A 16,315-nucleotide genomic window follows, 5' to 3' on the forward strand; every position below is an offset into this window, starting at 1 on the left:
AACCATCCCGAGGGATTTTTTTATAACCCTTTTTGTCCTGTCCATTAAATTTCTTCATGGGTACAGTGTAGTGTTCCAGACATGGGTGCAGTACCTGGCAGTAGCCAGTGGCCTGTAACAATGGTACCTCTTTAGATTTGCCCTTAGCTGTTTTCTCTCCCAGAGAATTTCCATTGATAATAGAAGGGTCTTCTTTTTAGTGCCTACTGCAGTGAATCACTCCCACCTTATTTAAGAGCTGGACAGCTAGTTATATGCAAATACTACACCATTTAATGCCAAGAAATGGAGACTCTGCAGATTTTGGTATCCATGGAAGTCCTGAACCAATCCCCCACTGATACTGAGGGAGGATTATGTATACTTCAATATCACACAGTTCACAATGGAAGTACAGCCTCCATTATCACTCAAAACCATCCTGTGTCTTTCTTTTACTGGAAGGTAGGTAATTTCAACTTTGACATCTTAATACTACATCTAGAAAATTTTCTAAGTTTTCTTATTAATATATATGGTTTGTATATTCTTTGAAGTTGTCCATGTAGATAATCATGTCATCTACAGATGAGGACTGTTTTACTTCTTTCTTGCCAATTCTTATAAAGTATTATTATTATCATTATGAGTATTATTTATCATATACGTTAAAAATCTCCACGGCAATGTTGAAGAGAAATGGTAATAGTGAGTCTTCTAGTCTTTCTTCTGATTTCGAAGGAAGTATTCTCAGATAAGGAACATTTTCTTTATTTGTACTTTAATGTCTTATTATATATAAATAGCTATTTGTTTTATTTGGTGTTTATTCTGTATTCATTGATGTAATTCTATTTTTTCCTACTTTAATATATTAGTATGATGCATTAAATTAATATATTTTCTTAAGTTGAGCCACTCTTTTGTCTTTGAAATAAATTTTGTGTAGATTTGTAGTTATGATGTATAACCTTATATTTGTTTGCTCATTGATATATTTTGGCTCTGTTTTCACCCCAATCTCATGCTGAATTTTAATCCTCATGTTTTGGAGGGGGGCTTGGTTGGAGGTGACTGGATCATGGCGAGAGGTGACAAAGTGCTAGCAGCCCAACTTGCTCTCCTCACCTCCTCAGGCCACAGGGTGTCCACTCTGGCCACGCTTGAGGAGCCCCCTTCAGTCCGCCACTGCACTGTGGGAGCCCATCTCTGGGATGGCCAAGGCTGGAGCTGGCTCCCTCTGCTTGCAGGGAGGTGTGGACGGAGAGGGGCGGGCGGGAACCAGGGCTGTGCATGGTGCTCACGGGCCAGCGCGAGTTCTGGGTGGACACAGGCTTGGCGGCCCCGCACTCGGAGTGGCCTAGTGGTGCCACCCGGCCCCAGGCAGCGAGGGGCTTAGTACCTGGGCAAGCAGCTGCAGAAGAGGTGCCATGTCCCGCAGCACTGCTGGCCCCCCATGCTGCACTCGAATTCTCTCCAGGCCTCAGCCACCTCCCCATGGGGCAGGGCTCAGGACTTGCAGCCTGCCATGCTGGAGCACCCCTGTGGTGGGCTCCCACCAGCCTGAGCCTCCTTGACGGGTGCCAGCCCTTGCTCCGTGGTGCCCGGTCCCATGGACCGCCCAAGGGCTGAGGACTGCAGATGTGTGGCGCGGCACTGGTGTGTAGCTCCGCCCGTGACCCTGGCATGGGATCCATTAGGTGAAGCCAGCTGGGCTCCTGAGTCGGGTAGGGACTTGGAGAACTTTTATGTCTAGCTGGAGGATTGTGTATACACCAATCAGCACTTTATGTCTAGCTTGGGGTTCCTGGATACACCACTCTGTATCTAGCTAATCTGGTGAGGACTTGGAAAACTTTTACTTGTAGCTAAAGGGTTGTAAATACACCAATCAGTGCTCTGTGTGTAGCTCAAGGATTGTAAATGCACCAATCAGCACTCTGTGCCTAGCTCAAGGTTTGTAAATGCACCAATCAGCACTCTGTGTCTAGCTAATCTAGTGGGGACTTGGAGAACTTTTACTTCTAGCTAGAGGATTGTAAATACACCAATCAGCACTGTGTGTCTAGCTCAGGGATTGTAAATGCACCAATCAGCACCCTGTCAAAACGGACCAATCAGATCTCTGTAAAATGGGCCAATCAGCAGGATGTGGGTGGAGTCAGATAAGGGAATAAAAGCTGGCTGCCCAAGCCAGCAGTGGCAACCCACTAGAGTCCACTTCCAGCAGTGGAAGCTTTGTTCTTTTGCTCTTTGCAATAAATCTTGCTGCTGCTCACTCTTTGGGTCTGCACTACCTTTATGAGCTGTTAACACTCACCACGAAGGTCTGCAGCTTCACTCCTGAGGCCAGCAAGACCACAAACCCACTGGGAGGAGTGAACAACTCCAGATGTTTCACCTTAAGAGCTGTAACACTCACTGTGAAGGTCTGCAGCTTCACTCCTGAAGCCAGTGAGACCACGAACTCACCAGAAGGAAGAAACTCCGAACAATCTGAACATCAGAAGGAACAAACTCTGGACACACCATCTTTAAGAACTGTTAACACTCACTGTGAGTGTCCGTGGCTTCATTCCTCAAGTCAGTGAGACCAAGAACCCACCAATTTCGGACACAATGGGAGCAGACTTCTTTATTTTCTCATGATAGTAAGTAAGGTCTCATGAGATCGACTTTTTTGAAAATGTGTATCACTTCCCCCTTTACACTCTCTTTCCTGCCACCATCTGAAGACACACTTGCTTTCCCTTGGCCTTCTCGCATAATTGTGTGTTTTCTGAGACCTCCTAGCTATGCTTCCTGCAAAGCTTAAGAAACTATGAGCCAGTTAAGTCTCCTTTCTTTATAAGTTACCCAGTCTCGGATATTTCTTTGCAGCTGTGTGAAAACAAATAATATACTTATATTTTGCTCATGTTTTCACAGTGTTGTTCTAAAGTTAAATTAATCTTTTTTGGGCTTAATTCTTATGCTTTTTGTTTGAAAGTAGTAACGAAATTATTCATTTGAAAATTAATTAGGGTTTTGTGTTTTTCTTCTCTTTTTCACTTCTCTGAAACATTTCTTTCCTTGAATGTGTAGTAGAATGCAACTATAAAAGCCACTTATTCTAATACTTTTTTATAGGGATATTTTAAATGTGGATGCATTTTTTTCAAAATGATATAGCAAGTGAAGTTTTCTAGTTCTTCTTGTGTCAGTTTGGGTAACTGACTTTTTTTGTAAAACTTTTCTGTTTCACTGAAGAATTAAAATTTATTTGCATAAAGATGTTCCTAATACTGCTGTATTTCTAAATTTCTGCTGCCTCGCTGAACATGCCCTCTCTTTATGTCTTGATATTATGTGTTCTTTCTTCCCCAATCAATCTGGTCAGAGATTTGTAAGCTTTGTAATCTTCTCAAAGAACTAATTCTATTTCTATTTGATTAACTTCTGCTCTTGGTTCATTATTTTCTAATTCATACTTGTTTCTTTTGGTGTACTTATTTCTTCTTTTCCTAATTCTTTGTAACAAATTATTCACATATTAGTGTCAGCTTTTCTTATTTCTTCATGAAATACAACATTTCAACCTTTTAATTTATCACTAACTTTCTTTTTAGCAGGATTCCAAAGTACTGATACTTAATATTTTAAACTATTATTTATTTCTGAATTTCAAGTTTTGTGTTTTTTATGTGTAATTAAGAAGTCTGTCATATATTTCCAATTTACAAGGTTAAAAATATGTATATTTTTATACTTGTTTGTATTAGAATCAGATAATGTGTTCTTGATAATATATGAACCTTTGAAATGTATTGAGACTTACCTTATGGCATAGTATGTCTGTAAATGTTTCTGAATTTTTAGAAGAATGTGCATTGCTAGATACCATAGCCTAAAACCGCCTATCAGATAAAGTTTTTGAATAGCTTCTTACATAGTTTAACCTCTGCTGAACCAATAATCTTGGAGTGTTGTACTAAAATGTTTCATGATAATTAATTTATTATAATTTCATTAATTTTTGCTGTCTATATTTTAGAAGTGTAGATTAAAACTGTATTATACTCCTAGTCTACTGAAAGTTTTGTTGTTATGTAGGTGGCAATAATTTTCCCTTTAGTATTAATTGTTGCTTTAAATCTGAAAATATGCATTGTTTACTAGGGGCATAGAATTTTCCCAGATATCCATTTACATAATTTATTTTCTGTTTCTTGCCTTGTGTTTGATGTATGTTTCATAAGCAGCACAGAGGTCCAGCTTTTAAAAAGAAATAATTTTAGATGAATTTATTTGTCATCTTCTGGCACACAAATGTCTAACAAATAAGTTCAGTGTGTTTGCTACTTCTTGCTCACTGGATCCAATCAGTATAATGTCATTAAGGTAATGGACTGGTGTAATAGCTTGATGAATTGTAAAGCATTCAAGGTCTCTCCAAATAAGAATATGGCACAATGCCAGAGGGTTAACATGCACCTGATGTAGGACAACAAAAGTATATTGTTGGCTTTGCCAGTTGAAGGCAGATTGTTTCTGGTGGGCTTTATGGACAGGAATGGAGAAAAAGACAGTTGCCGAGTCAATGGCTGCATACCAGGTACTGGGAGATGTGTTAATTTGCTCAAGCAATGAAACCACAGCTGGTACACCAGCTTCAATTGAAATCACCACTTGGTTAAGCTTAGAATAATCCACTGTCATTCTCTAAGATTCATTTTTCTTCTGCACGGGACAAATGGGAGAGTCAAAAATGGGGATGTGGCGGAAATCACCACCCCTGTATCTTTCACATCCTTGATGGTGACACTGCATCTTTCACACCCCTCTGCATCTCTCCAGGGATGCAATATTGTTTTTATTCACTATTCTTCTAGGTAGAGGCAGCTCTAATGGCTTCTGTTTGGCCTTTCTCACCACGATAGCTCTCACCCTAACTTTCAGGAAGGCAGTGTGTGGATTCTGACAGCTGTTTAGTATGTCTATGCAAATTATACATTCTGGCATTTGGCAAATGGCCACAGGATAAGTTCAGGGACCAAGTGGACCCACTGGAAGTCAGACCTGAGCTAAAATTCCTTTAATTACCTGACATCCATAAGCCCCTACTTTAACTGGAGGATGACAATGACGTTTTGGGTCCCCTTGAATCAACGCAATCTCAGAAGCAGTATCCAGTAGTCCCAAAATGTCTCATCATTTTCCCTTCCCCAGTGCACAGTCACCTGGATAAAAGGCCAGAGGTCTCCTTAGGGAAGGATTAGAGAAAGATTAACAGCATAAACTTTCAGTATAGTAGTAGGGTCCTTCCTCAATGGAACCCAGACTCCCCTTTATTCAAAGTTTCTCAGTCTGAAAACGGGCTCCAGCCTGGACATCAATTGAGGGGCTGTGATTCTCTCTTTTTAAAATTCCAATTAGTTTTTTTGCAGTATGCTTCCTATCAACTTTACTTATAGGAATACTGTGATTAATTAGCCAATACCAGAGCTCTAAGTGAGTGAGACTATTCTGTTTCTTGCTTTGCCTGCACCATCCATTACAGTAGCTATGTCCACCTTGCCTTTGATTGTTGAATGCCACTACTTGTTCCCTGCTAGTTTGGGGTCCAGTTATTCTCATCATATTTGAATTTTGTAGTGGAGTAACTGTGGTTCCTGCCGTTAGATCTGACATACAGAGAAGAGCAATTATAGGGCTCTTCAAAGATACAGGTGCTGCCCTCACAAACCTATTTTGCTAAGAATTGGTCAAGGATATGTCTTCTGGACCCTCCCAGCTAAGATGAATGGGTCTAATATGATTAATCCACTCCACTATCTCAAGGTCTCTAAGCCTTTGTTTCCCTTTCTCTACATTAAACCAAACAGGCATTTCCAGCTCAGTCCCTGTGGGCCATCTTTTAATCCATATTTTAGCTAACCAAGCAAAGAAACTATTAGAACTTTTTTATCTTCCTGAGCTGCAACATTAAATGCAGAGTCATTATTTATTGGGCCCAAATCAATAAATTCAGTGTGATCCAACTCAATGTTTTCTTCCGCCATTATTCTACACCCTTAATATTCATTCCTATGACTTTTCTCCTGATTTCTATTAATATAAATTAGAAAACTCTAGCAGTTCAAGTGTAATGCACCTCCTCATGGGTCATACTGTCAACCTCATCTTCAAGGGCCCACCAGGACTTCAGTCTAGTTATAGGTCTAGAAGCAAACAGGGGTGTTCAGGGTGCCTCTTCAGGAGAATCAGCATTATCTTGCCTGGAAACTGCCTCAAGGGACCCCATCACTGTTTCCTCAGGAAGTGCAGTGTTTATCACGTCATGCAAAGGTGGAGATGCTGATGGCAACATGAGATGGGGAGGGGATGTTGCCATTGCTAGGGATGGGGAAGCTGTTTCTTCTGGCAAAAAAAGTTCATCAGAGTTTATAAACTCAGTGTCCCCAGCTTCATCAGGGTCCTTCCTTATGCCCCCCTTCCAAGTTTCAGGGACCCAATATTTTCCAATCAATGCCTTTTCTTTAAAAGTAGACACCTAGTGAGGCTGTGCATGCACCTTTCCTTGCAGGTCAGCCACTCACAGGATAAGAGCTTGTGTCTGTTTTTCAACAATTTCATCTCTTTCTCTACAGGAGATAAGACTCTCACACAGGGCGATTCTTTGCAGATTTGAGGCTCAATATCTGCTTCTGAAGCTGAGAGAGAAAATCCCTGAGTCCACTATTTTATTTCATCACTTTCTCCACTGAACTTAGTTGCAACCAACCAGGTTCATTATTTTCCTTGATTCTCCACATATAGTCAAAGGTGTTATGTATAAAATCACTAAACTCCTTGTTTCTCGTGAGCAGTGCATCGGGAGTGCCAAATGCATTTATTTTTGCAGCCCACTGACTCAAATGTTAATCTCCTTTTGTAACACCCTCACAGACATACTCAGTATCAATACTTTGCATTATTTAATCCTATCAAGTTGACACTCAGTATTAACCATCACATTATATAGTTCATGTCATGAACTCTCAGTCTTGATACTACTAGAAGTAGAGTCCTTAGCATTTTGGGGCATAATAGTATTAAGAGTCCAATCCCAGAAACTCAAACCTAGAAAATAACTCCATCCTTAATATTCTTTTCCTCTAGAACCACTCGTATCACTGAAATCTGAATTAGGCTTCTCCAGATGAACAAAACTAATAGGATATATAAAGGGGAATTTATTAAGTATTAACTCATATGATCACAAGGTTTCACAATAGGCTGTTTGCAAGCTGAGGAGAAAGGAGAGCCAATCTGAGTCCCTAAATTGAAGAACTTGGAGTCCAACCTTCAAGGGCAAGAGGCATCCAGCACAGGAGAAAGATGTAGGCTGGGAGGCTAGACCAGACTTGTCTTTTCACATTTTTCTCTCTGCTTTATATTCTAGTTGCACTGGCAGCTGATTAGACGGTGCCCACCCAGATTAATGGTGGGTCTGCCTTTTGCAGCTCAGAGACTCAAATGTTAATTTGCTTTGGCAGCACCCTTACAGACACATCCAGGATCAATATTTTGCATCCAACCAATACTCTTCAGTCTAACCAAGTTGACACTCAGTATTAACCATTACAATGCCTGTACACTTTTGATAACTATTTGAATATGAGTGTCCTCTTTGGTTGTTTTAACTGTGCAAGGGAGCCTTGATCAGCACTTTTCTTTAACTAGGTTATTTACTTTTTTTTCCCCCTATATCAAGCCCATTAAAACAAAGGTCTAGGAGCCATGAGGAGTTGACAATTAGCCCAGTAAATGCATTGGCTTTAAGGCTTTATGATTTCTTCAAAGTCTTGTTTTTTTATTGTTTTTGTCCTTTGAAAGTTCTTTACACCTTCTTGTTTGTATGCATGGAAAAATATTTTTTCAATGTTTACTTCCAGGCATTTTAAAGTATTTTAAAAATGTTCTTTAGTGTCTGTGTTTATAAAGTGTAAGTCTCTAAAATAAAAATATAAAGGAAGAAAACTCTCTAAGTAGTCTTTTAAGTTATATCTCTTACATTCCCTAAATTATCAAACATTTTGAAAAAAATTAGAGTTAATCGTTTCAAATTTCTCACTTTCTGCTGCTAAGAGAACTCATCCGTAGTAAGGCCATAATTTTCTTTTCTGTGAAGTGTGTTGCTTGGAAAGTAGATGCTTAGATAGAAATACACAACACTACATTGATCACTTTGTGCTCTTAGGGTCAACACAGTAGAGAGGGCATAGAAGCAGTAGAGAGGACATAGAGAGGGCATAGAGAGGGCATAGAAGCCAGAGGGCATGGAAAAAACATTGAGCTGCAAGACAGTCTCAATATAAGCTTTATCCAGCCCTATCAGGAGTTTGGAAAATGGAATGAATCTTCAGAGCTGTCTGCAGTGGAGGGCAAGAGAACTGGGACTTCGGACCCATTCTGTTACTCATTGTATGTAGACCTTCATGGGAATGGCGATGTGGCCTTGAATGAGTGGGTTTTCTGCAAACCTCAAAAGGGTTTTGTAGCTGAGTAATGTGGGCTGGCAGTCATGGCAATTAGAGTAATAACTCCTTTTTTTTTTTTTTTTTTTTTCACTTAAATGAGATAGGAGAGCTGCATTCTGATAGGTGACCACACATACTTAGAAATAAACCAAAATCAATCTCACTTCCAGCCCCTTCACTCTGGCTATGGCCATTCATGACTTTCATGTCTAGGAATCTAGAGTGGAATTTTATGTTTACATCATGTTTTTAAACAAGCATGCAGTTCTACTTACCTCTTTATCTATTTGAAAATCATTTTTATCTAGTGCTGTGGTATGGCTCTGTGTCTCCACCCAAATCTCATCTTAAATTGTAATCAAAATTGTAATCCTCATGGGATGAAAGAGGAATCTCATGGGAGCTGATTGAACTGTGAGGTGATTCCCCCATGCTGTTCTCATAATAGTGAGTTCTCATGAGATCTGATAGTTTTGTGAGAGGCTTTAATTTCCTTCAGTCTGAATTTGTTTTATTCTTCTCTTTTCTTCTGCCATGTAAAATAGGATGCACTTGCTTCCTCTTCTACCCTGATTGCAAGTTTCCTGAGGCCTTATCAGCCCTGCAAAACTGTGAGTCAGTTGAATCTTTTCTTTATAAATTACATAGTCTCAGGCAGTTCTTTCCTAGCAGTGTGAGAATGGACCAATGCATAAATTAGAACACTAAGAGTGAGATACCACTGTAAGGATACCTGAAAATTTGGAAGCAGCTTTGGCAGTAACAGGCAGAGGTTGAAACAGTTTATAGGACTCAGAAAAAGAAAAAGAGATTGGAAAAGTTAGACACTTCCTATGACCTAAAAGGCTAAGAAGAAAGGAAGATGTGAGAAAGTTTGGATCTTCACAGAGACTTATTTAATGGCTGTGACCAAAATGCTGATAGTAATATGGACAATGACCTTCAGGTTGAGATGGTATCAGATGGAGAAAAGAAACTTGTAGGGAACTGGAGCAAAGGTGGCTTTGATGTGCTTTAGCAAAGACACTGGTGGCTTTTTGCCACCTGCCCAAGATATTTGTGGAACTTTGGGGTACCAGGCATGTTAGAAAGAAATTTTCAGTGCTGCAAAAGAAATAGCACTCAAACATAAATTTTCTCAGCAAGGCAAAGTTACTCCTGCAGGAGGGTGCATCTTGTTTATGCAGCAATGGCAAGAGCACCCAGAACAGAGGAAAGCAGGAGTTTTTATGATTTTTAATGCAGCTTGTCCCTGTTAGTGTATGTGCCTCCATTGGCTGGAGTTAGACCACACAATCTAAGCAGAATGCAGTTGGCTAACTTGAAGAGTGCAGGAATGCGGTTACACTGGTGGGAAGGCAGGAGGGTGATTTCTTGGTGGGCATGCCTGAGCACAGCAGGGCAGGAGGGGCTGACAGATTGGTGGGCAAGATTACACAAAGAACAGGGAAGTAAGACTTCAGGACAGACAGCACAAGGAAGTAAAGACCTCTTGGAGAAGAACAGTTGTTTGTAGCAAAGTGAAACTCTTTGAAGAGGAATTGTCTAAACGACTTGTTTTTTATCAAGGCAGAATAAATTTCTAAGAGGCAGAACATTCAAAGGAAATCAAAGCATAAAATTATAAAAAATCTGCTGCCTGAGAATGGGGTAGAAGATAAAAACCCGTATTTTGGGAAGAAATTGAAGCAGGTAGTACAAATCTACCTAAGTGAAGAGAAAACAGAGGTTAATCACCAAGACAATGAAGAAAATGTCCCCAAAGTATGTCAGAAGTCTTTGCAGCAGCCCCTCTCATCACAGGCCCTGAGGCAAAGGAGGAAAAAAAATGGTTTTATGGGTGGGTCCAGGAGACTGTATCACAGCTGTTTCAGCCGTGAATAAGAGGGTCAAGGTATAGCTCAGGATGTTGCTTCAGGTGGTGCAAGCCCCCCACTTTGGCAGCTGCCATGTGGTGTTTTAACTGTGGGTTCAAGGAAGACAAGATTTGAGGTTTGGGAACCTCTGCCTAGATTTTAGAGCATGTATGGTAACACCTGGATGTCCAAGAATAAGTCTGCTGAAGGGCCAAAGACCTTATGAACCCATGCTAGGGCAGTGCCAAAGGAAAATATGGGGTTGGAACCTCTACACAGAGTTCCTACTGGAGCATTGCCAGGTGGAGCTTTGTGAAGAGGGACACTGTCCTCTAGGCACCAGAAGTGTAGATACATTGACAGCTTCCACTACGCACCTGGAAAAGCCTCAGACACTCAATGCCAGCCATAAAAGCCCCATAAAACTATGGGGAGCTATTCCGTGCAAAGCTACAGGGGTACAGCCGCCGAAAGCTGTGGTTGCCCAAGTTTTCATCAATGTGGCCTGAATATGAGACAAGGAGTCCAAAATTTTTTTTGAAACTTTAAGATTTAATGACGGCTCTATTAGATTTTGGACTTGCACTGAGTCTGTAGCCCCTTTGTTTTGTACAATTTTCCACTTCAAATGGGTGCATTTAGTCAATGCCTATACCCCCGATATATCTAGAAAGTAACTCACTTTCTTTTGATGTTACAGGTTCACAATAAGAAGGAACTTACTTGTTTCAGATGAGACTTTGAACTTGGACTTTTGGATTAATGTTGCAATGAGTTAAGACTTTGGGAGATTGTTAGAAAGGCATGATTATATTTTTAAATGTGATAACATAGAATATGTGTAGGTTAGGAGAAAAAAAATATTGTTTGTATCCTTACCCAAATCTCATCTTAAATTGTAATGTAAATTTTAATCTTCACATGTTGGAGGAGGAATTTGTGGGACATAATTGAATCATGATGGCAGTTACCCCATGTTTTTCTTGTTACAGTCAGTGAGTTCTCATGAGATTTGATAGTTTTGTGATGGGCTTTCCCTTCTTCACTCTGCAGGTCTCTCATTATTCTTCCTACTGCTGCCCTGTGGAGGAAAGATTTGCTTTTCCTTTTTCCATAATCATAAGTTTTTTGAGATCTTACCAGCCCTGCAAAACAGTGTGGCATTTATTTATTTATTTATTTAGTTATTCAGTTATTTTTGTAAATTACTCAGTTTTGGACAGTGTTTTATAGAAGTGTGAGAATACATCTAGCTCCTTTGATACATCTTTGTCTTCAATTTCTGCCAACTGTGTGGCTATGCTTTCTTCATCTCCCTTTCTGGGTCATCCTTCTGCATATTAAATTCAGCCTCTGTGTCAGATTCTCGCCATTTCTTCTGCCATATGGTATGTTTAGAAAATCTTATTTATATTTCTGGTTAAAAAATAATTTTTCAAAATTATACATTTTTAACTAAAATCCCTATGTTGCCAAATTGTTTTTTAGAAAAATATATATTTACTACATCAATAGCAGTATGTGCATTATTTCTCACAATAAAAAAAATACTAACTTTACAATAAGGTACCCAGTATGGTATAATTTGAAGTTTAGTAATTTTATTAAAAATATTAGGTTACTTCCATTGAGATTTTACTCCATGTTTCTCACTTTTGACCTCATCCTATAGTTAGTTTCCTTTATGATCACAAACACCTGCTATGCATGTTATCTGAAAACAGTAAAGACTTAGTGGCAGATAAGGACCTTACCCTATGTGTCTTTTTTCAATGAGAAAGAAGAACTTTTCCTAAGCCCTTCCTCCCTTGTGGTTCATTGAGCTAAATTTAGGCACACTTTTATGTCAATGATATCTTTGTGACCAATGTTGAACTCCTTAAATTTCTCTAAACCCATTGGGCCTGATGATGGGTCCAGCTGACTCTGAACCATATAGCAGTTGGAAGAAGGCTATTTATCTTAAAAACGTTTTCAGGAATAAGAGAGGCATTAGGTAGGCAACCAACAGGGTCAATGACACTTCTTGTCTTTATGAAAACTCCAAGTTTTCACTAATCATTGTAGAGTACCACATATGGCCATATCAATAACTACATTTGTATAGTTAATAAGCTTGAGCTAAGATTAGGAGCACATGTATTGTGGTTAGTAATCAGTGCTTTCTTTGGTGCAGCAATCTGGTTTGGTTGTTATATAAATTAAATGTGATAATGCATATATAACATTTAGAAGTATATCTGGCATATTTTAAGTGGTCCAAAAAGTTTTCTATTTTATTATATCTAATTTTACCCAGAGTATGCTCTCAGTTTACACTAATGTCTAAAGAAGAAGTTAAAAACTCATACAATACAAATATGTTATTGAATAGCATTTACAAGAAAAAGGGAAAAAAAAACTGGATTCTGCACATCGTGCTCTCTGACTACAAACAAAACTGGTGGTTAATCTCATTGGAAAAATGACTCCATAAGTGATGCCTGTAATAGTCCAACAGGTTAAAATGAAGCATACCATCACAAAGATCACCAAAAACAAGAGAACACATGCAACTTAAAGTGAGAGTCAAAAGACAAAATAGATTATATATTTATTGTTTTACATCTGAAGAATGGTCTTAGCCAACATACAACTATAGAAACAGCATGTGTTGATGCGGGGAAAGTGACAGAAACCAATGAGTTGAGCCTAAGTTTAGATTAATGTATACATAAAGAATTAATATGACAGAGATGGCAGAACATTAGTGTAGGAAAAAGGATTAACAAATCAAGCACCGCAAGTTTGTTATCCCTAAAAAAATGCAAAAACATGTCTAGCTTATATCCATCATATTCAAATGTCAACCCCAAATAGATTAAAAATTTAAGTGTTAAAAGTAATCACATATTTTTAGAAGAAAAATTAGGAAATAATTATAGAATAACATTATAAACTCAGAGTGAAAAAGTGTCCTCTAATGAAACACAAAGAATCCTAATGCAAAGAAAATAGTTTATAATATTGAATAGACTAAAAAAAATTGTTTATAAAAACATACGAATGAAATTCAAGTAGAAGTTACAACTGTGGTAAAGTATGTTTGCTGTGTATAAAATCAATGATGGAGTATATAAATATTTCCTGAATAATTAATCACAGCAAACTGAATTCAAAATTGTTCAAAAGATATGAACAGGCATTTAACCTAAGAGAAATATGGATGGCCAGTAAACTCATGGAGTTGCTCAAGCTCACTAGTAATAAAGAAAATAAAAAGCAATCTCATTTGTAATTTTGGGGGTTTGAAGTGCAGTTTTTTACATGAATATATTGTATAGTAATGAATTTGTGTATGTTGACCCAATGGGTAATTTTTCAGTCCTCACCCATCTCACCCTCACACCATTTGAAGTCTGTAAGGTGTCTCCTTCCACTCTTTATGGCCATGTATACCTATTATTTAGCTTCCACTTATAAGTGAGAAGATGTGGTATTTGATTTTCTGTTTCTCAATTATTTTACTTAGGATAATGGCCCCCAGTTCCAGCCATGTTGCTTCACACTACATGATTTTATTCTTTTATATGGTTGAAAGGTATTGCATGGTATAAATATATGCCATATTTACTTTTTCTATCATCCATTGATGGACACTTAGGTTGATTATGTAGCTTATCTACTATAAATAATGCTGTGATCAACAAGCAAGTGAAGGTATCTTTTTGATATAATGACCTGTTATTTTTTAATTAGGTACCTAGTAACGAAATTGTCATTATATGGTAGATGTACTTTTAGTTATTTGAAAATCTTCATGCAACACTTCATACAGTTTGATCTAATTTACTTACCCATCTACAGTGTATAAACTTTCCTTTTTCTCTGTGTTATCACCAACATCTGTTGATTTTTGGCTTCTTAATCTTACCCACTCTGACTTGTGCAGTATCATATTTCACTGTAGTTGTAAGTTACATTACTCTCAAGATTAATGATTTAAACATTTTCTGTTAGCTGGGCACCTGTATGATTTCCTTGGAGAAATATCTGTTCACATTATTTGCCTACATTTTTAAGGAGTTATTTTTTTATTTCTTGTTAAATTGTTTGAATGATTTTAAGATTCTAAATATCAGCCAATTGTCAGATTCGTAGTTTGCGAATTGTTTTTCTACTTTGCAGATTGTTTACTCTGCTAATTATATATATACATATATATTCAGCAATCGTATATGTATAATTAAAGCAAATGTGCTCACCATATATAATAACAGAAAAAACAGAAATATATGTTTATATATGTTTATATATATGTTTATATACATATATGTTTATATATATATATATATATATATAGGTTTTTACTTTGACTGCATCTCATTTGCCTACATTTTTTCATTGTTAGTTTGCTTTTGAAAACGTAGTTATAAACATTTTACCCAGGCCATTGTCCAGTAGAGAGTTCCTGCATTTTTCTCTTTCTCCTGGGATTTTTATAATTTCAGATTTTAAGTTTAAGTTTTTAATTCATCATGAGGTAATGTTTTCAAATGATGAAACTTATAGTTTTGGTTTTATTTTTATGCACGAGCTTATTTCCTAGCACCATTTATTGAAAAGGGTATTATTTCTTCAGTCTAGCTTGTTACCAACTTTTTCAAATATCAGTTGATTGTAGTAATGTGCCTTATTTCTGGGATCTCTATTTCATTTTACTGATTTCTATGTCTGTTTTTATGCCAGTACTATGCTCTTGTAGTTACTATAACCTTGTAATATAGTTTGAGCAGATAAAGTGATTCCTCTTGATTTGTTCATTTAGGGAAGTGCTCAGTCCTTGGAGCACTTATTACCAGCTAACTGAAGAGATTTCTGGCCCTAAATAACTAGCAGTGATACCCAGGTACTACATCAAGGTTCTTGGGTGGGCCTCTAAGAATTATAGGCTGCAGGTGAGAGTCCTGTGGTGACTGTCAGGCAAAACTCCTTCCTCTTGAAAAAAGTAGAGGGAAAATAAAGCAGACTTCTTCTTATACCTTAGGTACAGCACAGATATAGTGTCTAGCCAGGGGGGTGCTTGTGTCACCACAGCTTTAGATGATTCTGCACAGGGACAGACTCCATTTGTTTGGAATAAAGAAAACAGAATATATGTCTTGGCCTGGTAATCTAGATAACTCAAAAAGAATTTGCTCAAGATCACCAAGGCAGTAACTACACAAGTTAGCAAAAACCATGTCATCTTTGGGCTAGGGATAAAGCATAGACAAAAACATCTAAGTTTTTTTTTTTTAACATATGGAAAGACTTCTGTATGAGTCCATTCTCACACAACTACAGAGAATTACCCAAGGCCAGGTACATTATGAAGAGAAAAAGGTTTAATTTATTTACAGTTTTACAGGCCATAAGGGTGACTGGGGAACTCTCAGGAAACTTTTAATCAGGGGAGAAGGAAAATAGAGAAGCGAGAATCTTCTTCACATAGGGAAATGAGAGAGAGCAGAAGGAAAAGTGCAACACACAACCAGATCTCATGAGAACTCAATATAATGAGAAAAACAAGCAGAAATGTTTCCCGTGATCAAACTACCTATCATCTTGTTATTCCTCCAACATCTGAGATTACAATTTGACATGAGATTTGGGTGAGAACAGGGAGTCAAATACCACCTCTGGCTCCTCCCAAATTCCATGCATTTTTTCACATTGCAAAACCAATCATGTTTTCTCAACAGTCCCCTAAAGTTTTAATTTCTTCCAGCATTATCTCAAAAGTCTGAGTCCAGAGTTTCATGTGAGGCAAGGAAAGTCCCTTCTGCCTATGTGCTGGTAAAATAAAAAACAAGTTAGTTACTTCTAAGTTATAAAAGGGCATACAGACATTGAGTAAATGCTTCTGTTCCAAAAAAGAGAAGTTGTCCAAAACAATGGGGCTAGAGGTCCCCTGCAAGTCCAAAACACAACCGGGAAGTTATTACATTTTAAACCTTC

At 38.0% G+C, this 16,315-nt stretch overlaps 1 pseudogene; it reads right to left on the reverse strand.

Moving 5' to 3' along the window:
• Window positions 1-1,676, reverse strand: part of LOC129395515 (RNA-binding motif protein, Y chromosome, family 1 member F/J-like) — a 189,755-nt pseudogene extending 188,079 nt beyond the window's left edge.
• Between the last annotated feature and the right edge of the window lie 14,639 nt (window positions 1,677-16,315).

The sequence above is a fragment of the Pan paniscus genome, chromosome Y (genome assembly GCF_029289425.2).
Source record: "Pan paniscus chromosome Y, NHGRI_mPanPan1-v2.0_pri, whole genome shotgun sequence".
Taxonomy (NCBI): Eukaryota; Metazoa; Chordata; class Mammalia; order Primates; family Hominidae; genus Pan; species Pan paniscus.